The sequence below is a fragment of the Vipera berus genome, assembly GCF_964194415.1.
Source record: "Vipera berus genome assembly, chromosome: 2".
Classification (NCBI taxonomy): domain Eukaryota; kingdom Metazoa; phylum Chordata; class Lepidosauria; order Squamata; family Viperidae; genus Vipera; species Vipera berus.
Window position 1 is genome coordinate 27,690,566 of NC_138203.1, and position 27,882 is coordinate 27,718,447.

Below are 27,882 nucleotides of genomic sequence, written 5' to 3' on the forward strand. Positions count from 1 at the left end.
ACCCAGCTGGATCATCTTGGGTCAGTCATTCTTTCTCTCTCTCTCTCTCTCTCTCTCTCTCTCTCAAACCACCTCTGAAATCTTGCCAAGAAAACTGCAGGGACCTATCCAGGCAGTTGTCAGGAGTCAACACTGACTTGAAGCCCCCCCCTCCAAAATGTGAAGTGTGAATTCAGTCACCGTAACTTATAAGCCATGGGTTTTGGGTTAACAGTAAGGATGAAGAGGGCCACTGTGGTTAATAACCATGTTTTGATATGATCCATGAACTCTTATTAGTGAAAAGCTTATGGAAATAAAATAATTCTATATTTGGCCTCAAAAAAAACCACAATATGAATTAAGTAACTTTCTATAAGGAAGATAGTTTTATTCATTCTAATCCAAGGGATTGTCACAAAGAAATCCAGATCAGACTGTCCATCAGCAAATAACTGTTGCCTCTCTATGGAATAGTATTTACCTTGTGATTAGAATGACTCCATTCCTTTTGGAATTCATGAAGGCCATGTAAGAAGCCTTCAGGATTAAAGTGGAGTTGGCTTTTCTACATATAACTGCAAATTTGATTGTTTCACAGTCCATTAGGATGGGGATGGGGATGACATACATACCTACATATACACACACATACACATACACACAGAGCCGCACTTGTTAAGCTAATTGCTACTGTTATTAAGTGAATCATGCAGTTGTTAAGTACATCTGGCTTCCCCCATTGACTTTGCTTGTCAGAAACTAGCTGAGGTTACAAACAGTAATCAAATGACCCCGGGACATTGCAGTCATCATAAATACATGCCAGTTGCCAAGCGCCCAAATTCTGATCATGGGGATGCTGCAATGTTCATAAGTGTGAAAAATGTTCATAAGTCACTTTTTTCTCTGCTGTTATAACTTTGAATGAGTGTAAGTCAAGGACTACCTGTATATCAGTGCCACACATTACTATGTTATACAGAAGAAAATACAGACCGTTCTTATGGCTACTGCTGCTAAAGGAGTTGGAAACAATTCAGGGAGGTTTTGTGCTCTTCAAAGTTTCCTGTCCTTGCTAACCCACAAAATTGCAGAGCTAAGGTGCCATTAGGTATGTTGAAATTTTTTAAAGTTAACCATTATTGTAACATTAGTTTACATAAGATCCATTCATTTCCTGATCAAGCACTAGCTACAGATTATGAAATGAGTGGTTTGCAAACTGACAGTTTGTCTACTGTGTTTACAAAGTAGGTTCTTTAATAAACGTTAGACCAAGTAATGTTTCAAATGTGCTAATTGACAGGCTCAACATAGCTCCTTAGTAACTTTCTATTTGAATGGATTGCAGCCTGGGGATTGGTCTGACGTTACATAGACAGGGCAAGTAAGTACCCTCAATGGTAGTGCCTCAATTTTCTGAAAATACCAGCTCTATTTTGTTGGGAGGATTTGTATGGATGGCTTGTTTTCTGGTTGCCCTAGAAAATGCATTGCCAAAAAAAATATGGACTATTAATAGGAAGCTTAATCAGCACTAAAAATGGTTTCCTTGCAAAGCTTTCCTATTTTGCTAGCAGTCCGGTGCATAAATGTCAGGACTGAGTGAAGAATGATTACCTTGATTTACAGCTGCATCCTTAGCTTGTGCTCTTCTAGAGAACATATCATCCCAAGTTGTCTCTGATTCTGGAGCATTACTGGGGGAAATTGGAACTCTCCTACTCTCTACCATGGAGAAAACAAACAATGATACCTTTTTAATATAAGAAATAGGACATAATTTGCATATAAGCTATAACACACAGTCACGTCTCCTGATAACTTTACAGGCTCACAAGTATTCATTTAGTAACCATTTGGAGTTACCACGATGCTCAAAAAAGTGACTTACGGCCTGGTCCTTGTACTTATGACTATCACATCATTTAACAACCACAGTGACTTGCTTAATGACCACGGCAAAAAGGTTGTGAAGTTTCATGCAGTCACATGATGCCTCACTTAATTCCCTTTTTCTGCTCCCCATTTTGGTCATAAGTCAATTTTCCTGTATGATTCGGTTTCCTTGGTAACACAGAAGTTACAGAAGTAATTTCCCATGGCCTTTTTTCAAGACTTTTTTAAAACTTCCCAATCTAATTTAAAGTCATGGGTTTTCCTAGTGCCATGACATCTGACTGATAACTAAGCTGAATCCAGTTCACCTTTTCAAGATCAGCTGATGTTGGCTAATGCTGCCACTGTTGTGATATTGAGAGAAAACCTACTGTATTTCACAGAAAGTTATGGTGCGGGATGTTTAGAGTTATAGGTTTATATAGCAGATGGAAGGAGAAATTGAAATCTCTGTGGCAAACGCTTTCTTCCAAGTGTTCCTAATAATTTTCTTATATCCATTAGTCCAGGGATCTTCAAACTTGGTCCTTTTATGACTGGTGGACTTCAACTCCCAGAATTCCTCAGCTGGCTACACTGGCTGAGGAATTCTGAGAGTTGAAGTCCACAAGTCATAAAAGGGCCAAGTCTGAAGATCCTTACATTAGTCTCTCCAGTTGCTTGGTTCTTCTACCTTAGTTCTCCCCAGCCTAGTTCTAGGAAAAAGAGGAAGGATGAGGCTTTCTGATCAAAACAAAGAAATACAGAACTTGAATATTTCTGGCACAAGGTGGGTTGTATGATTGGTTGCCAATGCTGCAAAGCAAGACAAAGCACAGCTATCTCTTGTGCCAGTCTTGGAAAACAAGAGAGAACATAGTGTTATACATGAGAACATAGTGTTATACATGAGACAGTATGGGGTGTTCAAACTTGGCAACTTTAAAGACTTGTGGACTTCAACTCCCAGAATTCCTCAGCCAGCTTGTGGACTTCAACTCTCAGAATTCTGGGAGTTGAAGTCCACAAGTTTGAAAAGTTGCCAAGTTTGAAGACCCGTGGTTTAATGAGTAATCTCCTTACAAAATTAATGAAGTCAAAGAAGTTTATTTTCTCTATATTTTTGTTTTCCTAATAACGGAAGAATTGTCCTGAATTCTTGGGATTGTTTAGACAATGACACACAAGGACCTTTTTGCAAACCATTCCAGGTTTGTGTTAGTTCATTTTGCTTTAGGTTATCAAGGAAAGAAAGACATTAGTCTGAAAGAGTAATTATAATTATATAATTATTCCGGCAGCCTTCAGCTAATGCATTCAAGCAGAACATCATTTCCCCCCCCTCTCGCCTTGTATTTCTGCCTTCAAAGGAATGCAGTAAATTGCTTTATGGCCTAATTGCTCTATTATGCTGAGATTAACTATCTCTGTACTTGAAAAACTTTTGCTTCTGCTGCCGTATGACACAGTATCTGAAACTACTATAGTCTCCAAGAATTAAATCAAGGACTTCAAATCAAAGCTTACTGACAAACATCTCTCAGTGTAACTTTGGTCATCTTCTCAGTGTCTCTGGATCCTCTTCTTTCTCTCTTCCTATCCTGCATCATTCTCTTCCCTGGATCATGATTTTTATGTTGACTCATCTTCAGGGATCACCCTAGAAACTGCATCTCTTCAACAGGCTGAGTTTGCCTATTGCTGTAGTTTGCCTAATGCTGTCTTATCTTGCTAGCCAGTTTTCTTTCTCTCTTGCTCTGAGCTCAGTTCCAAAATTTTTATTTTATTTACTCATTGGATTTGCTGCCCATCTCACCTTAAGGGGGCAACATTACTAATTCCTGCCAGCTTTCTGGCACTTTTCAATTTGCGGGGTCCTTGGTGCTGAAATATACCGATAGAATATTTGCAAGTTAGGTTGAACTGCAGGATCCTTGGTGCTCTTTGGTTTTCTTGCAGATATTTCATTATCAAACTAGGTAACATTGCCAGTGCACTTTTTATATCTGAAAGAACAAAATGCTTGTTTCTGCTAGTTACAAGAGGGCACAAGTATTTTGGAGAGAGACTGCAACAGTTAAATGAGATGAAGCTCTGGGTAAAAAATTGAAATACTGTAACCCCTATAATGTATCAAAATAGATTTTGGTGTTTGTAGGTCCAAGAACATTTCATATAATAGGTTTCCAGAACAAGCTTTGTTTTTGTAAATACATTTGTTTCTAGCCAAGAAAATACCACATTTCCCACTGTTATTTCCCATTATTAGAACTATACCTCTCACTTTGAAGGAATTATGCATTCAGTGTCATCTGATGTTTTTCATTTTATCTTAAACAAGAAACAGTTGACATGCTCATGAATTAAAACTTGGTTCACAATCTATCCTGTTTATCAAGAAGAATCTCTGCGGTTGGCTGCCCAGACATAGACAATACATTTCAGAAACCCATTCATGTTGAATGATCCGAAAACTATGCCAGATAATTTTGAAAGTATTGCTCCACTGCGTTTCCCTTTTCAGAAGAGCAAAAATATCACAGAATTCTCTTTTGCTGCAATCCTTTCTTTTTGGATATGGGAGTGTTGAAATAATCAATTTATAATGCTCCGTTTTCAGATGAGCTGTTAGACAAAGAGAGAAGCAGGCCTATCTCAAAGTAACATTAAACTTCTGCAAACTTTCAAAATTAATTAATTCTGAGAGAAACATATTCATGTTTTTTTCAGAGTTTCCCAATTCAATTAATTTCCTTTGCAGGGTTTTGGCAAAAATTCTATTCCTAGAAGCAAATTTAGTGCCTTTTCCTCTTTCAAAGAAATTTGATCTGTCTATTCAAGTGGCTGAGATGAACATCTGCACTGACAATTCACCAATTAGCCTGAAATCAGGTATTCAAAGCTTAATGATCATCTCCTTTTGAACTACAGCAATTTTTTAGGTATTTTAACTTCTGTTAAATTTGCTTTGTCTATCTTTTATTTTCTTTTATCAACCTACAAACATACAAATGTACATATATGAATATTAAGTAACACAATATTATAATTATATGTCAGTTTTAAGTAACTAGATGTCTATGGAGATTCTCAGTCATCCAGGTCATGGTTCTCCCAAAGATGCTTTTTTCAAGAGGCAACTGGACTTTGATTTTCTTTGAAGACATTTCGCTTCTCATCCAAGAAGCTTCTTCAGCTCTGACTGAATGGTGGGGAATGGAAGGATTTATACTCCTTGTAGACAGATGGTCATTTACATTCTTTTAGAGAGTCACTGAGGCCACCTGGAGTTTTATCTGTGTCATCAGGGTCACCTGAGTAGTGCAAATGGGTGTGGAGCGACTGTGTTGTAGACTGGAGATAAATGATGTCGTATGCCTCCCCTTCTGTTGAGAGAGGGCTGTTCAATTTTGACAAAAATGGCCTCTTTGACCCCTCTTTCAAACCAGCGGTCCTCTCTGTCCAAAATATGGACTTTGCTGTCTTTGAAAGAGTGGCCTTTGTCTTTTAAATGCAGATGGACTGCTGAATCTTGTCCTGATGGTTTTGTTCTCCTGTGTTGTGCCATGCATTTGTGAAGTGGTTGTTTTGTTTCCCCAATGTACAGATCTGTACATGGCTCACTCCATTGTACTGCATATACCATGTTGCTCAGTTTGTGTCTGGGTGTTTTACCCTTGGGATGGACAAGCTTCTGCCTTAGTGTATTCTTGGGTTTGAGGTGTACAAGTATGTTACATTGGGTGAAGATCCTCCTGAGCTTTTCTGATATTCCTGCAACATATGGACTGACTTCATTGCTTCTTTTATTGCTTTTTTCTTTGTCTGTTGCGGAGAAGCTCCTGCTAGGTATTTTTGGGGATTTGATGATGGCCCACTTGGGATAGCTACAAGTTCTGAGGGCTTCCTTGATGTGTTTTAGGTCTTCTTCTTTCCCATCTTTGCTGGTAGGCAGGCCTTCAGCTTGGTGATGTAAGGTTCTGATAACCCCCATTTTGTGCTCCAGTGGGTGGTAAGAATCAAAATGTAAATATTGATCTGTATATGTGGGGGTTTTCTGTAAACTTCGATGTTAAGGCTTCTGTCTTCCTTAATGTATAGTGAACAGTCCAGGAGGGCTAGACTATTTTCCTTAACATCTTCACATGTGAATTTGATGTATTTGTCCACTGAGTTGATACGTTTGGTGAATGCTTCCAATTCCTGTGTTTTGACCTTGACCCAAGTATCATCCACATTACCTATAACAGTGACTGGGTAGAATTCCCGTGAAGGAATTTATTACAATAATAGGGAGGGAAAAGGTAAATACAACTTGTATTAATACATTTCTACCTGAGGTTGGAACCAATAGGAATGGTCACAGATTGTCCACAGCATTTCAGCCAACCTGGATAAATATCCCAACTATAAAATGTGCTTGCTCAGCATGCGTGACCAAACCATTTACTCTCCCAGTGAAAAGATTTACTTTTGTCCTCCTGCAATACCCAACATAAGATGGCTGCTGATGGTGGCCATTTAAAAAAAATCCTTCCATCATTTGCAAGAAAAACGAAGAAACTTACATTTTCTTCCCCACCTGTCCAGCCTAAAGGAGTTCAAATCACCAGGACCAGATGGATTACACCCCAAGGTTCTCAAGGAACTGGCAGATGTGATCTCAGAACCACTGAACTATATTTTTCAAAGATCCTGGAGCACTGGGGAACTACCAGACGACTGGAAGAGAGCTGATGTAGTTCCCATCTTCAAAAAAGGGAAAAAAATAGATCCAGGAAACTACAGACCTATCAGCCTGACCTCAATACCTGGGAAGATTCTGGAAAAGATAATCAAACAACAAATCAGCGAACACCTTGATGCGAACAAAGTTATCACTAAAAGTCAACATGGGTTTGTCAAAAACAGATCATGCCAGACAAATCTTATTGCATTCTTTGACCAAGTGACAAAACTAGTGGACCAGAGGAATGCTGTAGATATAATTTACTTGGACTTCAGTAAGGCATTTGATAAAGTAGATCACAACCTACTACTTGATAAGATAGAAAAATGTGGGTTAGATAGCATCACCACCAGATGGATTCGTAGCTGGCTGACAGGCCGTACTCAGTGTGTGGTCCTCAATGGAATGGCATCTACATGGAAGGAAGTGTGTAGTGGGGTGCCCCAGGGCTGTTCTGAGCCCAGTGCTCTTCAACATCTTCAACAATTATTTGGATGAGGGGATAGATGAGAAACTCATCAAATTTGCAGACAACACCAAGCTGGCAGGAATAGCCAATACTCCAGAAGATAGGCTTAAGATACAGGAGGATCTGGACAGACTCAAACACTGGGCACTATCTGACAAAATGAAATTCAATTGTGAAAAAAGTAAGGTTCTACATTTAGGCAGGAAAAATCAAATGCACAGGTATAGTATAGGTGGTACCTTGCTCGATAGTAGTAACTGTGAGAGAGAGTTCAGAGTCCTAGTGGACAATCACTTAAATATGAACCAGCAGTGTGCTGCAGCTGCCAAAAAAGCCAACACAGTGCTAGGCTGCATTAACAGAGGGATAGAATCAAGACCGCGTGAAGTACTGATACCACTTTACAATGCCTTGGTAAGGCCACACCTGGAATACTGCATCCAGTTTTGGTCACCACCATGTAAAAAAGATGTCGAGACTCTAGAAAGAGTACAGAGAAGAGCAACAAAGATGATTGGGGGACTGGAGGCTAAAACATATAGGGAACGGTTGCTGGAATTGGGTATGTGTAGTTTAATAAAGAGAAGGGTGAGGGGTGATATGATAGCAGTGTTCCAATATCTCAGGGGCTGCCACAAAGAAGAGGGATTCAAGCTATTCTCCAAAGCACCTGAAAGCAGGTCAAGAAGCAACGGATGGAAACTAGTCAAGGAGAGAAGCAACCTAGAACTAAGGAGAAACTTCCTGACAGTTAGAACAACTAACCAGTGGAACAACCTGCCTCCAGAAGTGGTGAATGCTCCAACACTGGAAGTTTTTAAGAAGAGACTGGCCAGCCATTTGTCTGAAATGGTATAGGGTTTCCTGCCTGAGCAGGGGGTTGGACTAGATGACCTCCAAGGTTCCTTCCAACTTATTATTATTATTATTATTATTATTATTATTATTATTATTATTATTATTATTATTATTATTATTATTATTATTATTATTATTATTACTTTTTGGCTTCTTCTTCAACACTGTATGGGGGGGAATCTGCAGGGTTGCACTCAGGAACATCTCCCTACAGATATTTGAAAGGACTTGATTAATTTTTTTTTCTGTCCTTTTGTCAGTACTTTACCTGTAAAGCCATTGGGTATTAAAACTGTTAAGCTAAGTTCCCTGAAAGGCCCCATGTTGATAAATAGCTTGAACAATAGAAGGTAAGTTAGTTTGGATCCAAACAACCTCAGAGCTGTTTGGGGCTAAATCTGATCCCCTCTAAGTTCATTAAGCAGGTCATTTCCTTGAGCCTTGAGTTAGAGAGTTTGCTCGCCGTGCTTCTGCCATCTACCATCCGTAACCCAGTTAAGCATATTATACAAACCCCAGTTAAGCATATTATACAAACAAGTCCTAGACCAGAAGGGCTACATATGCACCTTGGACACTGAAAGATCACACCTGCCCTTTTCCTGTTGCTGTTAATTTGGACTTCAACTAGAAGACCTCCAAGGTCCTTCCCAGTTCTACTGTATGGTTCTATGAAGTTCAGGAAACCAAGCAATATGGACTCATTGGTCCACTGGCTACTCAGTTAGGTGAATGGCTGAGTGGCAGGGCATGAATTGTAGTTTTCCTGCAAACAATGACAAAGGAAACCAGGAATTTGAAGGCTGTTCTTCTAAAGGAGGGGCAGGGGGAATAGATGAGATGCAAAGTATAGGCTATGTGTTTGTGTGATGGTGATATGTGGACTTAAACATGTCCAGCATGATTGGGATCATATCAGCCTTGCACTCCATTCCATGCATCATACCCAGTTTGCAACAACAAAAAAATCAGCAAAATACAGACTAGTAGAAGGAACAACTTACTCATAGGTACAATTTACTTTTTGGTTGCAGGTTGATACAGCCCTACTTTCCAAGATTTTTGTTCACAGAAAAACCAACTCTGCAAAGGAGAAGCAGGTTTTATCAGCTGGCTCAACCACCTGCACTCTCATTTCACCTGCAAATATGTCATAATTCATCTCCTCCAAACATTTCCCCCTCCACACCTGTATATGTTGCAGACTATTAAAAAAACATTAAAGTCACAATTCCTGGCTTTGTGACATTTGTTGTTTAACTGCTTGAAAAAATGGGGAGCCTATATATTTACAATGGAATACATGCCTGAAGGCCTTTGTAATATGGAGACGCAAGTCCAGTGGTGGGATTCAGCCAGTTCGCACCACTTTGGCAGAACCAGAAGCTAATGTTTTGTTGCCCAGGTCCAGAATAGACTTCCGGAAGTGGCATCCACACAGAGAACCGGTTGTTCACATATTTGAATCCCACCACTGTGCAGGTCATGCTCACCCATAGCAAGGAAGCTTATCTGGTGACTATGACCAAACACTATGTCAAAACCCCACAAAGGTGTTGTATGAAATGTAAGGGGAGGAGTGAGTGCAATGTAGGAGCCGTGGTGGCAACAGGAGCCATGGTGGCATAGTAGTTAGAATGCAATATTGCAGGCTGTCTCTGCCCACAGCCACAGTTCAATTCTGACTGCCTCGAAGTTGACTTAGCCTTCCATCCTTCCGAGATCGGTAACATGAGAGTCCAGATTGTTGGGGACAATATGCTAACTGTGTAAACTGCTCAGAGACTGCTGTAAAGCATTATGAAACAGTATGTAAGTTTAAATGCTATTGCTTGCTAATGTCTGCCATCTTGAGTTCCTGCAGACTATAAACTAATGATTGAATAACACTTAATGCACAAGCATCCCCCACTCATTAATTTCATAACTGTGTGCCCATTAGGTCAAAAAAGGTTGCCATTCAAGTTGCACATATTCACAAAAAGGAAATGGGTTTTATAGGCTATCATCCTGTGGGAAGTCAGCCCCCACCCCCGAGAAATAAATATTTTGGGGAATATTAAAAGGCAGAATATTATATTTCCCCAAAGGATCTTAAAGGCAGAAATCCCTCCCCAAGTTTATCTGCCGAAACAGAAATCAGGTCTGCAGAAATGAAGATGTGATAATCTTTTCAGAAAGATTGGAGCAAGGAAGCTGGATTAGAAAGACAAAGATCTCTAGAATAAACAATCCCCTACACCAAAAAATCCAACAATCATCAGCCTCAGCCCCAGGGAAGCAGGATATGACCTTTGGGATATAATATGATTAACCCACCATCATCAGAATACCAGAAAGGCACACTCAGACTCAGGTCAAAGTTCATGCCACAAGAACAACTTAAACAAAAGCTCAAGAAAGTATAAAAACCCACCACTCCCTACTACATGTGGTCAGCTTTCCCAGAGCCACACGTCTGTCTGGCTTTGCTCTTCAATAAACTACAACCTTCTTTCTAAGGCAGTCTCCATTTTGTTTATTCCCAGCTTGGTCTGGACCTGATGAAGATTTTTCTTTCCACAATCCCATTAGGTCTGCATAGGCCAAAGCATAACATGCAAACCTAATTTATTTAAGATGTGATTTGAAATGGTTTGGCATAGCAAGGAGTCCAACGTGTAGCACAATTTGCTAAATGAAGAGCAGAGAGATGCAGAAGAAAAACTATAAAGCAATTTGGAACAACTAAGGTCCTTTAGGTTTCAATGGCATAAGAGAGGCAATGTAAGTGGACTGGAAACATCTTCAGGAAAAAGAGGAATGCGTTTATCTATTTAAAGAAAGGGAAGGAGGTAAAAATATTTTGGATGACCATATTATCTAGAAATGGTAGAAGCGCTTACCCTATCAACTGTAAGCCTTTTAAGTAAAAAGTGGAGAGAAAATTAGCTCAGCTATAATTGGGGCTATCTTAATCCATGCTAAGCTTAATTAATGTGCACTTAGTATTTTTCTATGGCTTACAAACCCAACACATTAACTAGTTTATGGTTCAACGTGTTGGGTAATCCTAGAAAATAACTTAATTCAGTAATTAGGTAAAACATGTTGATTGTGCTTTTGTCAATATAAAAAACTAGTTTTCTGAATTTCACTGTAATATTACTTCAGCCTAGATGGCAATTTGCTTCCTGTGATAAGCAATTTCAGGTTTAATGATTTGTGTGATTTTATTTTTCAGGAATATAATGTTCAGGCAGAAATGTAAATCTTATAGGCATGAGTCAAGATTCTAATTTTATTCAGAGAAGAACTTCGTATAGTAGTTTTAGGAAGAAATAATCTTGAGTATGTTGTTTTCCCAATCTCTAGTCAATTTCAACTTCCATGCAAGTTGTTCATAACCTATGCATTATTGGTAGAGATAGATACAATAGACCTAGTGTTGCCTATTATTTTTCAATGGAACATTGCAAAAATTATCCTAAAAGGGCTTAAGTGAAGCAGAGGCCATTATATGAACCAATAATTTAAATGCACTTTTCCCAACCTGATCTCTTCAAAATAGATGACAGTCTCAGTGCCAGACACCCCTAGAAGGCACTAGGTTGTAGAACAAGGGTGGGCAACTATGGCAATTCCTCTCAGTCACCATAGTGGGCTCAGGAATTGTGGGAATTGAAGTCCATAGGTCATAAAGTTGCCACAGCCCCCCCCCCCCTTGTAGAGGAAGCAGTTATAGGGAAGTTCTAAGAGGAATTGTAAAGTTACACACTACATGTCAGGCTGATTCACAGAATTTTTTTTTTACATGCCTCTTTGCATCACTTATTTCACTGCATTATAAAATCTCTAAATTGGAAAACTAGACACAGAGGCACTGTAGGAAAAACTACAAATGTAGTTTTACAAATTGTTACATGGGACAATTCAGAATATATATATATTTCTATTCTATAATTATCAATTTAAAAAAAATATGTGGAAGTTCTGTTTGTGCTAGGAGCACTGATATTAACTACCGTAGTTTGGGTAATGAGATGTCCTCAACAAAACAACCAAGCTCAGAAGGCACCAAAGACCCCTCAGAAATGTTCAAGTTTCACTTTTAACCAGTGACCCTGTTGGTATTCAGGGAATACTGATGAAAAATTCCATTTAGCATCCCCAATTCTTTTATAATATTCTATATGCCCTTGCCCAGCATTATTTTTAACATTGCAATTTGCACCACAGCCACATGGCACTCTTGCACACTACATAATTTGAGCACTGGGTTTCAGTGGCTCTGCTTTACTTTTAACCATGGTTTGAGGAGAGGGCATAGGAGATATTTTCAGTTCCACAGACTCATCAGGATGAAAGAAGAGATGCACTAATCCAGAAACCACCCACAGCCTAATGTAAATTAAAGCAAAAGAAGGCAAGTCATACTACAACAAACAACCTTTTTCTCTACATTTCTTAGAAAGTGTTTATAGGCAGCTATTTTTCTTGATAGAAAGCTCATGTAAACTTGAATATCTGAAGCCTTCCACAACCTTGTATCTTTACTAAAATGAATGAGTTTTTATTATATTGGTACCAAGGACCCTATGGCCATTTAGAGCAAAAAAATCAGCTTTCTATGCAGGAAGAGCTCTGCTTCCCTCCCTGGATAGTTATTACAAGAATTAATTTTAAAGACTTTCCTACAAGCTGCCTTAAGATAGTGGAGGAAAGACTGAATATCAATGAAATACTTTTGCTACATAAAAACAATAACATCAAAAATAAAGGCTTTGAATCCAGTGTGACTTTTAGCAACTTTGCTAAGTCCCATTGTGTCCACTTATTATGGAAACATGCTTGGAACAAATACCCACAATTTAAGGCAGCATTTCATTGATGATTTACTTATCCCTACAAACCAGGTGACAGATAGAAATCAAGGCTCCTGTTCCCTACCTGCAGCCTTTCATTTAACTGCTTCCCTCTAAAAGCTTTGCCATCTGACCTTGGGCCTCTTTATCCAGAAATAAATCCCACTAAATTCAATGACTTGTTTCTAAAGAAGCTTATGGATAATTACAGACCAACTTCTGACAGACAGGACAGGATAAAGTACCATTTCTCTAATCCAAGACTTGAATGCACCAATTAAATTGTGGGTATTTGTTCCAAGCATGTTTCCATAATAAGTGGACACAATGGGACTTACTTAGCAAAGCTGCTAAAAGTCACACTGGATGCATCACTAAAAAAAGATGATTATTTAATTATCTATTTAAATGTATTGCGACTGCCCATTTCCACAGACATTGGGCGACTTACAAATTCAAATACAAAACACTAAAGAAAGTTAAAAACATAAAAGGGCTCTTAACACCGCTTAATATCAGCCACTGTAATATTTAAAAAAGACACGTTGTAACCCAAACGCAGCATGTTCCTCGGATCGAAACTGGTATTAAAATGGATAATGCCCACATCTCCTAATTCTTGTACTCATTTTTAACAAGAGCAGGCAGAGAAAGAACCGAGCAGCATTCCTTGGAAACAGCGATATTCCTTAATTCGGAATGCTCCAGGGCACCGAAGTTCAAAGGCACCAAGCAAGTTAAACTTGGCAGGCTGATGGGAGCAGCCTTGAAAGCGCTCCTGTACATTAACTCAGCCTTTCAAGGGGGGGGAGAGAGAGAGAGAGAGAGAGAGAGAGAGAGAGAGAGAGAGAGCAGCTGGCATTTAAAGTGTGAGGTTCCCACACCGAGTTCAAAAAAACAGCGTTTACTCACAGGGTTCTCCCGAAGAGAAAGCGATTTAGGACAGGAAATTCCAGCGCAACATCACTCACTATGCCGGAGAAACAAGAGCTCGGGTCAGGGAGCAAGGCAGGCCCCCGGAATTACCAGAAGCCCCGGGACTCGTGCTTGTGCAGGCTGAGCGGTAAGTGATGAAAGTGAGCTCACTTTAATCAGCCACTTGGTTATCCTCTCCGCGCGGCAAGTCTAACTGGCTCGGACAAGCAAAAAACACTCCCAACAACCCAAATAAAAAAGAAGGGAAGGGAAGCGAACCTCTCCCCTACGCTCGGCTGCTGGGGCTAACGCTCCTTTTTCAGGCAGGCAGGCAGGCAGGCGTGTGTTAGGGTGGGCGGGGCTCTGGCAGCCCCGGGAGATGGAATCGCACAGGCAGAGTTTGTCTGAAGGTTTTCAGAGCAACAGGTGACTTGCTTTGATGTAACCAAATTAGTCAAGCCGGCGCTCCACGTTGCACCCGGATCACGCCTGCCTCCCCCAGGAGGACTGAAGCCTTCTGCCTTGGGCCGGAGCATGCCGCGCAGGGGAGGAGCGCACGAGGCCTTTGGCGTTTTCAGAAAAGAGCCAACTCAAGCAGGAGTTTCTACAGTAATTCTCTAGGGCGAAGTCACCCTGCAGTTCAGAGAGGCATTGAGTGAACCAGCCAACGAAAGGATTTCCGTAAGAATCGGTTGCAGTGGCATCTTTTGTGGGGTGCCATTTCTCTTTAGAGCTGCCCCCCCACACGTGAATTTTACTGCCCCTTAAGTAAAACCGACACCTCTGTGTTACTTTCCTTCCCCACACTGGCTCTGGGGCACACAAGCCCCGCCCCAAGGGGAATCAGCTTCCTCTTTCAGGGCCAACCAACAGATTTCTCTAGCACTGCATTTAATGACAATACAGGTAGTCGTCCACTTATGACCATAACTGACACCCCAAATTTTGTTAGTTTAAAAGTGAGTTTTGCCCAATTTTATGACCTTTCTTGCCAGAGTTGTTCAATGAATCATTGCAGTTGTTAGGTTGGTAACACGGTTATTAAGTGAATCTGGCTTCCCCGTTGATTTTGCTTGTCAGAAGGTCGCAAAAGGTGATCGCATGACCATGGGACACTGCAACTGCCATTAATAGGAACCAGTTGCCAGGTGTGTCTGAATTTCAATCACATGACCATGGAAATGCTGCAACGGTTGTAAGTGTGAAAAATGGTCATAAGTCACTCCTTCAGTGCTGTTGTAACTTCGAACGGTCACTCAACAAATGGTTGTAAGTTGAGGACTACCTGCACTTCCTAATTATGAAAACTTAACAGGAACATTGGGGTCAAAAAAGTCCAGAGACAGCTGGGACTCTGACGGACTTATGTAAAAAATAGAGGGAGCTTTCACTGTGTAGATGCAACCACTGTTTTTGACCTCCCATGCCCCCCTGCAACCTGGGATATTGGACATGGTGGTGGCTGTTTTAGCCATTCATTACTTCCATATGAGCAGCTCATGAAGCTTATTAAGCAGATCCAGATGATTTAATGAGTTCTGTTGTTCGTTTCCTTTAACTGCTAGGTGCTCCAAGAGATACTTTTTCTATGGCCATTATTCTAGATAGGAAAGCCACACTTTGCTCGTTGGTTGCAAGAGCCACTCTACACCAGAATCACCCCAAAATTCAAGGAAAGTGGAAACATGAAACACTCTTGCTTGTGAGCAAGTCCTAACTCAACTCACTCAGCGTCCAGTTTTGGGCAGGTGTTGCCGGGAAGTGGGGGGGGACAGGCAGGGAGAACATATCCCTGGTCCAGAGAGGGAGTCCCCACTTTTCTAGCACATACTAAAAAATTAGGTCATGGAAGGTCAACTAGGGGTTAAGCAACATCAACGTTGGTAGGCTTTGCCTATTTAAAGGGGAGGTAAAGTTGGCTTCCCCTTTTCTGTTGGTCCAGCAGAGGGATTTCCCATTCCCATCCTTTGTTTTCTGATCGAAAAGCACTTTTATCACAACATTCTGATCAGCAGGGCTGTTTTTGTCATAGAACGCCCAGAACAGAGTTCTGGCACCTTTTTTGGATGGAACCTTGTAGAGTAAACAAGGCGGGTTGTGTGACGTGTGTGAGTTCCGGCACTTTTTTTTTTTTACAAAAAAAGCACTGCTGATCAGTATTGGTAAGTGGAACATGAGTGATACTAGGCAGGAGGAAGTCTCTGGAAAAGGCACCCCTGTCCAGTTTGGATTGAGGACTAGCTGTGCCCCTCCCCATATCTACTGAGGGCAGGAAAAAGAGCCTTTTTCACATGAAGCCATACTGCACCTACTGTCTGTCTTAGATTAGGGTTCATTGGAGGGGGCTGCCAATGCATGATTTAGAATCTGGGCCCAATGCCACACCAAACCTTATGGGTGCAACAACTCATAACGTGGTGATCAGTATTTTCTCACTTTTGTAAAGGATGTTATTTATTTCCTCTTTGTGCCTGGCTCATTTCTGTATAAAGCTACGTAAGGGAAAAGTTTCCTAGGGCAGCTACAGAAAGCTAACTGGACTTTCTTATTAAATCACTAATATTTCACATAAAAGTATTGAAGTGTCCACAGAGTGCGATCAAAATGTCAAGATGATGGCCACAACATTTTTTGACTGAAGTTCGGTCTCTTTTCCATGTGCATTGCATATAAAAATATTCTAACCTAAAATCACAAAGCAGATTTTATAACCTCTGTACTTTGAGAATGCACAAAGGGGTGCCTGCACCCAGAAAATCTTTTTCTAGAAATCACCCCTTTTATGGCATATTATCAGCGCGGCTTGGACTTCCCAATTAAAAGCAAAATCCTTGTCCTGGAGGCACCTTTTGCATAACGCACCCTTGTCTCTATTTTCTGTCTGAGTCATCCTTGTAATCTGGAAGATTAGAGGATATACACTTCCATCAGCAAGAGTAATCTATCCTGAGCATCTGGGAACAGAAAATCCAAGTTAATAGTGATATCATTAGATCCTACAGCCACTAATACCATATATTACAAATTTATATCTGCTAGAAGGAGGCTGTTAACAGTCTAAAGAAACAAGGAAGATATTAAAAGGGAAACTTGCCCGACAATGTCCAAAGGAAAAGCCATTCCACAAGAGGAAGAAGCAATAGAAAAGGCATGTTTCTGTACCCTTGGACATGGCATTCCTTAAGCAAGTTTATATGGAGAAAGACCAGCCTATATGATGTGATGATGAGGTGGGCAGATGTTATTTGTAGAAGGCAATCCCACAGTTATCCAAGCCCTGAACCATGAAAGTGACAAGCAAAACCATGAATTGTACCTAGAAGCCATCTGTAAATAGCACAGCTCCTGCAGAAGTAATCTAAATGGGCTCAACAATCTGGATCAATTGTAGCTTACAAATACACTTCAGGGGCAGTAGCCATCTACCTGTACCTTGCAATCAAAAGTTGATTAAAGCCTGGGTGATTGTGAACAGTCTCATGTTCTAGGGAGGATTATAACTGGCCTGTTGGGTAAAGTTGGATGAAGTTCTCTTGGCCACAGCTACCAGAACAAAAACTGGAGTTGGATGAATTACCAATCCAGAGCCACTCTATCACTTCCTCCTTATCTTATTGCCATGGTGCACTCACGAATATGGGCTGGAATATCTGGACTGCATGTCCCAAATTCAGTTACTCAGTCCTGACTATCTTCAAGAGCACTCAGTAATATACATGGTTCCTTTTTTATATATATAACTGCAGAAACATTGGAGTAAGAATTGAGTACTCTTTTATCTCTGGGTCTGACCAGGTACTTAAAACATGGGCGTCCTTGGTTTAGATTTAATCCTGTGGTCATGATATTGCATACACTGCCAAGGTACATCCAGTTCTCACCATCCCATCTGTGTGAGTATTTCTGACCTGCATCGTAGGTTGACCGCTGAAAACCAGACAGTCCACCTGAGCTGATTGTAGATTAAACTATTTGAACCCTGATATTGTGGTTTGTAACACATGATTTAGCTTTGCAAATCCATATAATTGCATTTTATGTAATAAATCATTGTTAACTATAGCTTAACATAAAAGGTAAAGCTCACCACAAACTGTCTTCATCCTGTAAATTTGGATTTTTTTTATTTTTGTAATTGAGATGGCTATCTTTTTTCCAATGTGTTCTCTTTATTATAATTCCTTTAGCTTTTAATTTATTTTTTTATCATTTTGCTGTTTTTAAACTCTGGCATTTACAGTAAATCAACTGGAGATACATTCAAGTTAATAGATTGTAGATGAAAAGAAAAAAAAGAAGTAGATAGACAGACAGACAGAAAGCTTTTTCACTGCATTGTCTTAACCAAATCCAAGAATTTTTTGTTTAGCTAACTGGAATCTGCTAAACTCTTGTAAAACTTGTACATTTATAATCCAAAATAAGAATATTCAAATCCTCACTATTGAGATCCTCACTATTCACACAGTTACAGTCTGTCCTTCATCATAGACATCTTCTGCAACAACTGTGTTTATAAATGGATCAGCACCATTTCCTTTTTCTGAAAAGAGACACAGAACAGTTTAACAGAATGTTTAATCTCACAATACATCTAGTCAACATATTCAGCATCATTTATTACTAGGAAATGGAAAAAACCAAGAGCTTTCCACCATATGTGTGCACATGTTAACACACTTTTAAAAACTCTAAGCCAAAAGGTAAGTAGTTTTGGGTTCTGATTTCCACAGAGACCTCCCTTTTAAGCTTTTCAGTCAAACCATACTTTAATGATATAGAAGACTCCACATCCTGAAGGTGCCCATCCATTTGTTACCTTTGATCTGATTGAGCAGGCACAGCTTAGGCAAAGTTGTCCCTCCAGAGCTATGATTCTATATCAATAATAATAATAATAATAATAATAATAATAATAATAATAATAATAATAATAATAATAATAATAATAAGGAGGAGGAGGAGGAAGAGGAGGAGGAGGAGGAGGAGGAAGGGATCTTGGAGGTCTTCTAATCCAAACCCCTGCTCAGGCAGGAGACCCTATATCATTTCAGGCAAATGGTAGACCAGTCTTTTCTTAAAAACTTCCAGTGTTGGAGCATTCATAACTTTCTAGAATCCAGAGAAGAACAACAAAGTGGACTGGAGGCTAAAACATATAAGGAATGGTTGCTGGAATTGGGTATGTCTAGTCCAGGGGTAGGTAACCTCGGCTCTTTTATGACTCATGGACTTCAACTCCCAGAATTCCTGAGTCAGCATAGCTATGCTGACTCAGGAATTCTGGGAGTTATAAAAGAGCTGAGGTTGCCTACCCCTGGTCTAGTTTAATGAAGAGAAGGACGAGGGGGGACATGATAGCAGTGTTCCAATATCTCAGGGGCTGCCACAAAGAAGAGGGAGTCAAGCTATTCTACAAAGCACCTGAAGGCAGGACAAGAAGCAACAGATGGAAACTAACCAAAGAGAGAAGCAACCTAGAACTAAGGAGAAATTTCTAGACAGTTAGAACAATTAATCAGTGGAATAACCTGCCTCCAGAAATTGTGAATTCTATTCATTACTTTTTATTGCAAACTAGATGGTAATGTACAGTATATATAAGCATAAATGCTAATATACACATTATTTTCTCTTTCTTTCATTTGCATTTATACATGTTTAGATAATTGGGAAATGAGCACTTTAAGCCTGTAGGCTTTCCTGGAGGAGTTCTAGATGGTAACATATATTATTGCAATATGTGTGGCTCATTTATTTGCATTGGGATTCCCCTGCTTATACTACTGAGTAGGAACCAGGGCTTCTATCACAAGAAGTGACACCACAGTGGCACCACTGCCTCTAATGATCCCGACAGGAGTCTTCAACGTATCAGGTGTTCCTGAGTAGCCATTCAAGGTTGTATAATTGTCCCAAAATACTTTGGAGAATTCTTCTCAGGGACCTTATAGGAAATGTGAACATAGCAGTTGGAAGACACAAATGCCTGGCAAAGAGGGCTTTACTTGGCCTCTCAGTATCCAATAGTTGTGGGAGGTTGTGGGGTGTCTGCAGAGAAGTAAAAATGTCAACAGAATAGCATACCAAGTGATTGAAGCCTTATCCTTTTTTGTATGTGAAAAAAGCAGGGTTTCGGTCACAAAGATGCACTTGTTGACACACATACCAAAGGTCCTATGAGAATACAAGAGGCTGATAGTGATCATCATCATCATTATCATCACAGTCATAATCATCCTTTTAGCCATTGTCTATCCACTGCAGGATGAAGGCGTCTTCTGCTTGTTTCCAATCAGTATGGTAAAGAGCCTTCTTTTGCCAACTGGGCCCACAATAGTTGTTGATGTCATTGATCCATCTTGTTTTAGGTCTCTTTCATGGATGCTTTTTATCAAGTGGGATCTATTCTATGACTGCCTTGGTCCACCTGCCATCAGTTCTTGCTATATTTTGGGCTTGTTTCAAACATAATTTCTATGTAGAGCTGTCTTTCTAAAACTCAGGTTCTTTTTCAATGACTACATGTATGAAAGTGTTATTAGAAAAGGAGAAAGGCGCTACAACTAGTGCAGAATCTTATCCAAAGGGAAATGGAACCTTTTTCAGGTCAATAATTTGCTTTCAAATGTATGCTGAGAAATGACATGCCAGCCTAGTCAAAATAAAATGATTTAAATTAATGAAATATGAATACTCCTAATTATTTCATGATGTCCCTTTTCTATCTCATTATAGCATACATTTTGATGGCAACTTTAGGAGAGGTCTAAGTGATTGCAAGTTGGGTAGCCTTGGCTTAGTTACCATACCTTTTAACTTAATTGCTCTATAGTTCATGTTCTGAAATGTTCAGCTGACACTTGACTTTGGTTGTCTGTTTTCCTACTGAGAATGGCTACTTATACATCATCCAAGCTTTGAAAGTAACACCCGCAAAGTACAGCACATAATCAAGTATGACAACATCAATATGATCACCAATAAGGAATACAACAGGACTTCTTTTTCCACTCTTTTCACTCAGCTTTTGGAAATTATTATTACATTATAGGTCCAGAGTCCCCAACCCCCAGTACTGGGCTGTGGCATGCCGCAGAAACAAGCAAAACCCCAACAGCAGGATGCAGGCAGCACACAAAACCACGTCCCCTCTGGTCCGTGAAAAAACCTCTCTCCATGTAACCGGTCCCTGATGCCCAAAAGGTTGGGGACCTCTGTTATAGGTAGAAAATAATAAAATATGATTGGTGCAATAATAATGTCCCGGGGGGGGAAAAAACAAGATCCATTTTCTTTTAACAGATGGGGAAATGTTTGTCTCCTAAAGTAAGTGTATCCTTGCAACTCTTATTGATTTATCTTCTTCTGTTGTTTACAAAATCTGAAACAGTCAGGAGTGGAATGAAAGGAAGTTTCATTCTGGAAAGAAGGGAGTTTAACTGACCCAGGCATAACCAGTCAAACCAGTTACATATATTTTTGTAAGTCTGACTTGCCAAACACTTGGTTTTGCCAAAAACAACAGTGTTCACTAACAAACTTGGGGCAACTGAGATGATGCATTAGAGAAAGAGGAAGAGAACATGCTTAGAATAGCAGAACAATATATCTCAAAGTCAGTACTACTTACCCTGTATAAATGTGTCCTTATACAGCTGTTGAACCCTGCAACCTGCTTAAAAGTGACTATAGTAATTGATTTTGATAGTGGACAATGTAAATTAACCCACCTGGAGGGCAGATTAAGTACTTTTGTTTCTCCATCAAAGAAGAAAAATGATGGCTTAACAACAAATGCAACACAAGGCTACACTTTTACATTCTAGCAAAACAGAGTTTAAAACTCAGCCTGTGCTGCTAGTTAACTAACAAGCAAAAAGGCATATCAAACCATGTGAGCAAATTCTATATAAGTATAGATATGAGCAAAAAGAATCTATCAATCTCCCTTTGGCACAACCTTTATAAACATTTATAAACCTTTATCAATATTTCAAACTTCAATGGTATTTCCAGATCATCTCATAAGGATACTGTTAAGTCGTGGGCTCTTTGGTGCAGGAAGGGAGACACGAGGCTGAGTACAGGATAACACATACTTTATTCTTGCTAGAACTGTACTGAAACTTGGCTGCAACCAGCCACAATATATAGTCTAGCCCCTAGGCGGCAGCCAATAGGTTTGAACCCACTCTTGCCACCTGGGGCTAGCCAATTGCAGGATAGGAGACAGCTAGTCTGGGTTACTGGAGAGCCATTAGCTGCTCCAGTAACGCACATGGTGTATCACCACAAGCCTAGTACATAACACCCCTCCCCTCTTAGATCAGACTATGACAACCGCGATTAGTCTTGACATCTGTCAAGACTTATTAATCAACTCACATACAACTGTACTGATAATAATAAAAATAAATAATAAATTCACTGTGGCTACAATGAGATTAAACAATGTCTAATGAACAGGCTTACATTGCAGTAATGGCAGTTTCACAATGCACAAGTTTCTGAAGTTAGTGGTAACAAGTTTTACAACACAATACATCACTTTATTTTACAATGTAATCTGTGAGGTACGCAGGAGGCTTGTGTGGCCTAGAGGAACATCTTGGAGTTCCCATCACGTTGTGGTCTACCAGCTTACCCAGTGGGCTGGGTAGACCCGTGTCCCTTTGTGCTCCTATGTCAAAGGAAATCGAAACACTGTGGCTGGCCTCACCAGGTTGGCCCACCCCAGAGTCAGTCTGTTCGGCAGAGTAGGCACAGCAGTTGCTGAAGTTCAGCTGGCTCGCTTCGTCAGGGGTTCCATGTTGCACTCCTGTGCTACTCGGTTCTTCCTCAGATTCCATCTCCGCTCAGAAGGAAAAACCCTGGTGGTCCAAGTGAGGGCTGGCTTGGCCACAACTTTGAAGACCTTGGGAGGGACTTATGATGCACTCCTCACTTAGTGGCCATTCTGGAAACCTTTTCCTGAGTTGATCAATGTGTCTTCTGACAACTCTCCCTCCCTCCAACCCCACTTCATAAGATAGGGGTCTGGATGCCTTGGTTATTTGACCAGGAACCCATAAATTCCCTTGACCATAGTTCCTGGCCCAAACCCAATCGCCCATGTGCAGCACCCTCGGAGGCTTTGGTCGAGAGGCTTCTGCTGTCACTCTGTCTGGATGCAACCTGTCCAGTTTAGTAATCAAATGCCTCCCCCAATGTAGTTCTGCAGGACTTTTACCTGTGACCGTGCAGGTTGTAGAATGCTGGCAGAGTAAAAAATCTGCCAATCTGTGATGCCAGTCACCTGTGACAATACGCTTGAGTGCCTCCTTCATTGTCCTCACCATGCGTTCAGCTTGACCATTAGAAGATGGATGAAAAGGTGCAGAAGTTGCATGTCTGATGAGATTAGCTCTAAGGAAAGCCTGAAACTCAGCAGCAGTGAATTGGGCCCCATTGTCAGAAACTAAGACATCATGTGTTGCAAAGAGTTCTCTCAGCACCTGGATGGTCCTAGCAGTAGTCATGTTACGAACTGGAATTACTTCCAGCCATTTTGAGTGGCTATCCACTACTATCAGGAAGAGTTGCCCTTGAAAAGGCCCAGTGTAGTCTATGTGAATCCTAGACCAGGGAGTGTGCATTTCCTCCCACCTGTGAACTGGGGCCTGTGGCATTTCAGGCCTAGATTGCTGGCATGTATAACAACCATGGACTTGACTCTCAATGGCCTTATCAAGGCCAGGCCACCAAAGGTAGCTTCTAGCCAAAGCTTTCATTCTGACAATGCCTGGATGGCCTTGATGTAATGAGTGTAAAACCCTGTCTCTTAGGGAAGTGGGAATTATGACTCTGTCCCCCCATAAAATGCACCCTATATGTGCAGGCAACTCATGTCTCCTGAAAAAAAACTTTGAAATTCAGAGCCTGGACTTTTTTCCAACCAGCCTGTGTACACCCATGACAACACTCTACTAAGTATTTTATCTGTGGCAGTTTTAGCAGCAATGTCTCCTGTATGGAGGGGAAACTCAGGTATGTCCTGTATGGACAGTATTCTAGCATCAGGAGCTGGATCTGGATCCATTAGTGGCAGTGGTAGTCTGCTGAGGCAATCAGCATGGCCCATTTCCTTCCCTGGTTTGTGATTTAGTTTAAAATGTATGCAGACAGAAAAATAGACCATCTCAACATTCTTGGAGATAGTATGTGGGGGGTTTGTTTGTCTGCTGTAAACAGTCCCAACAGAGGATTGTGGTCAGTGTAGACAGTGAAATCCCTGCCATATAAGTAATCATGATTTTTTTTTAATTCCAGCAACTATGGCCAGGGCCTCTTTGTCAATCTGGGCACAGTTGCGCTCAGCAGAGGACAAGGTCCTTGAGTAAAATGCAATAGGAACCTGTTTCCCATTTTTCTCTATGTGGCTTAAGACTGCCCCCATCCCATAGGGAGATGCATCACATGCAAGACATATAGGTTTAGACTCTATGTAATGAGTTACAGTGGATTTTTCAGACAGTACTGCTTTCAAGTCCTGGAAACTTTTTTCATGTTAATTAGTCCATTTCCAAGGAACTTTTTTGTCAAGTAGCCTGTGGAGGGGCTCTGCTATTACTGCCTTATGTGGTAGGAATGTATGATAAAAAATTAGGAGACCCAAAAATGCTTGAAGCTCTCCTTTTGATTTGGGCCTAGGAGCCGTCTTAATGGCCTTCACTTTAGAATCAGTGGGGTGAATGCCGTTAGCATCAATTTGGAACCCCAAGAATTCTGTTGATGAAACCCCAATAATACACTTGTTCTTTTTTAATTTGAGGCCTGCTTTGCGAAGCCTCTGCAAAACAGCCCTGAGCCTTCTGGCCAACACTTCTGGGGATTCCCCTGCAATAAGAACATCATCAAAATAAGGGCAGACACCCTGGATACCCTTAAGTGTACGTTCCATAATCCCTTGGAAAATACCCAGTGCAACACTGACTCCAAACTGTAAGCGTTTAACTTTGAACGCCCCTCTGTGAGTCACGATCGTTTGAGCCGTGGCTGTGGCCTCATCAACTGGCAATTGCTGTTAGGCCTGTGCTAAATCAAGTTTAGCAAAAATGGTTCCCCCTTGCAAGGAGGCTAAAATATGGTTGACCACAGGGACCGGGTAAGCATGTTGCTTGAGGGCCTTATTTAATGTGCATTTATAATCAGCACAAATGCGAACTTCCCCATTGGCTTTTAGTGGGGTGACAATAGGAGTTTCCCACTCCCCCCCCCATCAGCAGGCTGTAACACACCCTGTTCTACAAGCTTATTGATTTCAGAATCAATTTTCTGCTTTAAGGCAAAGGGGACCCTGCGAGGTTTAACCCTAATTGGAACAACGTTAGGATCTAACTTAAAATAAATAAGCGGGCCTGTGTATGTCCCTAGGGTTGAATCAAAAACATCCGCATATTCTTCGCACACTTACATGAGGTCTGCAGTTTGTGTCTGGTTTATGCCAGTAATCTGAATACCTAAGGCATCAAACCAATCAAGTCCAATAAGACTCGTTCTTTGGCCCCGTACTACTATTACATCCAGGTACCCCCAAAACCCCTTAAATTTTACCAATAACATGGCTTCACCCTTAACTTCAACGTAAGTGTTTTGAAAATCCGTTAAAATGATATCTGAGGGTCTTAGTTTAGCCCAATTGTTACTGCACCTACACACAAAGTCAAATGTGTCTTGCGAAATGATTGAGACTGCAGAGCCGGAGTCCAATTCCATCTTACATGGAACTCTTTGTAGCTCTACCAAGACCTTAAGTTTGGGTTTGAGGGGGCGTCGAGCCCCGGTGCAGCATACGCTTCTAAGGCTTCTGAAGAATCCCACACTAACTGTACCCTGGGCCCCAGTACCTCTCCTAGTCAGTTCTTCCGACTGGTGTTTGGGTGGCCGGTCTCTCTGGCGGGCTCTGCAAACCACCATGATGTGGCCTGTTCTTCCACAAGCTCTACATGTGGCCAAACGAAATCTGCAATTGGCACGAAGATGGTTGCCTCTGCACCCCTTTGAAGTCTGTTGATTTCAGGTTCTTCTTCCTCTGACGATTCTCCGGCGCATTTGGCGACCTTAAGATGGACAGATACTTCAACTTTTGAAGGTTTGGTAGGCTGAACTGTCTGCACTGTGCCCCCAGCAGCTTCGTTGGCCATCACCTCATCCTGTGCCTTGGAAAACGTTAAGTTGGGTCTAGCAAACAGTCTCTGCTGAAGCGTTCTGTCCTGAACGCCACAGATGAGCCGGTCTCTTAGTCGTTCTTCTAAGTTTGAGAACTTGCAAAAGCCTGTCTTAGGCCTGCAATGAACTCCAAAGCTGTCTCCCCGGGTAGCTGCACTCTTTGGTCAAATTTGAATCTCCAAGCCATCTCAGACATCTTGGGCTGGAAGTGCCTGGTTAGCTTCTTCTTAAGATCTGCGTATGAGACTGCTTCGATGGGCATCGGCGTGAAAAGATTCTCTGCCAAGTTGAAGGTTGCTGGGCCGCACACGCAAAACAACATTGCGGCCTTCAGACCTTCCTCCACAATCTGATTTGCTCTCAGATAGTTTTCTACTTGTGAAAGGTAAGATGGCCATTCTTCTGGATGCTTCACATCAAATTCTCTTAATTTGCTGACCTTCGGCATTCTTCCTTCAGATTCCTGCGATCTTCGGATCCTGCTTCTAGGCTCAGGGAATGAGTCCGCTGAGCGTGAGGCTGCTAGTGTGGCTTGCTAGCCGGCCTAGAGGGGGGGAAAAATGCCTCTTCCCTCCAGCATGTGCTGCCGATCCCTCATTGACTTCAGCTCTTAATCGGTGAAGCAGGATCCCACCTTCATTGCCACTGTTAAGTAGTGGGGTCTTTGGTGCAGGAAGGAAGACACGAGGCTGAGTACAGGATAACACATACTTTATTCTTGCTAGAACTGTACTGAAACTTGGCTGCAACCAGGCTCAATATGTAGTCTAGCCCCTAGGCAGCAGCCAATAGGTTTGAACCCACTCTTGCCACCTGGGGCTAGCCAATTGCAGGACAGGAGACAGCTAGTCTGGGTTACTGGAGAGCCGTTAGCTGCTCCAGCAACGCACGTGGTGTATCACCACAAGCCCAGTACATAACAGATACCTTCTTTAAAAAAGCAATCTCTTCGTACCTTACAATAAGAATGTGTCAGGATCGCAGCTTACCTTTTATTCCTCCCTTTCTTAGCAATTCATTTACTCCTGAAAGCTGTCCTCTGGGTAAATGCACATTTGAAGTATAAATACTATTTGTATCTACCTACTATTTGTATCCAATATCCATATGTTCATACTGGAGTTTGCACTCAGATGGTTAAAATTATTAGGAAAAAATGAATGGAAGTGTATTTCATCATATAACAGCTTGAAAAGGAAGGAACCAAAAGCAATTTGAGAAAAGATAGGTGTCATTGTTGGTAGAACTTTGAGTGACAATCTTATTACTACCAGTGAAATGGAATTTGTTAGGAAAAATTGTTTACTAGAGTTCAGGAAAACTAAGGGTTTAGGTGCTATTATTTCCAGCAGACAAGAGATGGAGCCAAACCTTATGTTTCAATCAGTGTGGTTTACTCTGAAAATTTACAAGTAGATATGAAAACATTATAGATATTTCAGCCGGAGGCAACTCTTGGGTGTCCTTGTTTGGGCTGGAAATTGAATCAGGCTGGAGGTGGTTAATACTTGAAAGGGAGGCGTCCAGGAAATACCAAGGCTGTTGATTAGATCAGGGAGATTAAAATATACCTCAGTAGACAACAGTGGCAAATCATGTCTGACTTTGCCAAGAAAGGTACATGGATATGCTCGTAAATTCACTAGAGGTCAAGCTCAACTCAAAAAATAACCAAGACCACAGATGCAGACTGTATCTTGTCTGATCCCACTGTGGTGACATAGACCTTGATTTCAGGATCAGTCCAAGATTTGGCATTAGCTTTATAGCCCTGAACAGCTTAAGACCAGAATTTCTCGATATCCTTTCTTAGGTAATTAGTACAGGTAATCCTCGAGTTGAGCTCAAAATTTATGTTGCTAAGTGAAACATTTGTTAAGTGAGCTTTGCCCTATTTTATGACCTTTCTTGCCATAGTTATTAAGTGAGTCACTGCAGTTGTTAAGGTAGTAACAGGTTGTTAAGTGAATCTGGCATCCCTATTAACTTTGCTTGTC

At 41.0% G+C, this 27,882-nt stretch overlaps 1 protein-coding gene across 4 annotated transcripts in view; it reads right to left on the reverse strand.

Annotated features, from left to right (window-relative positions):
* Positions 1-13,956, reverse strand: part of PDE4D (phosphodiesterase 4D) — a gene marked incomplete at its 5' end in the record, with an annotated part of 761,328 nt that extends 747,372 nt beyond the window's left edge. For all 4 annotated transcript variants that reach the window (XM_081318714.1, XM_081318718.1, XM_081318715.1 and 1 more), the window contains one exon: positions 13,673-13,956. The remainder of the gene's footprint in view (positions 1-13,672) is intronic.
* Between the last annotated feature and the right edge of the window lie 13,926 nt (positions 13,957-27,882).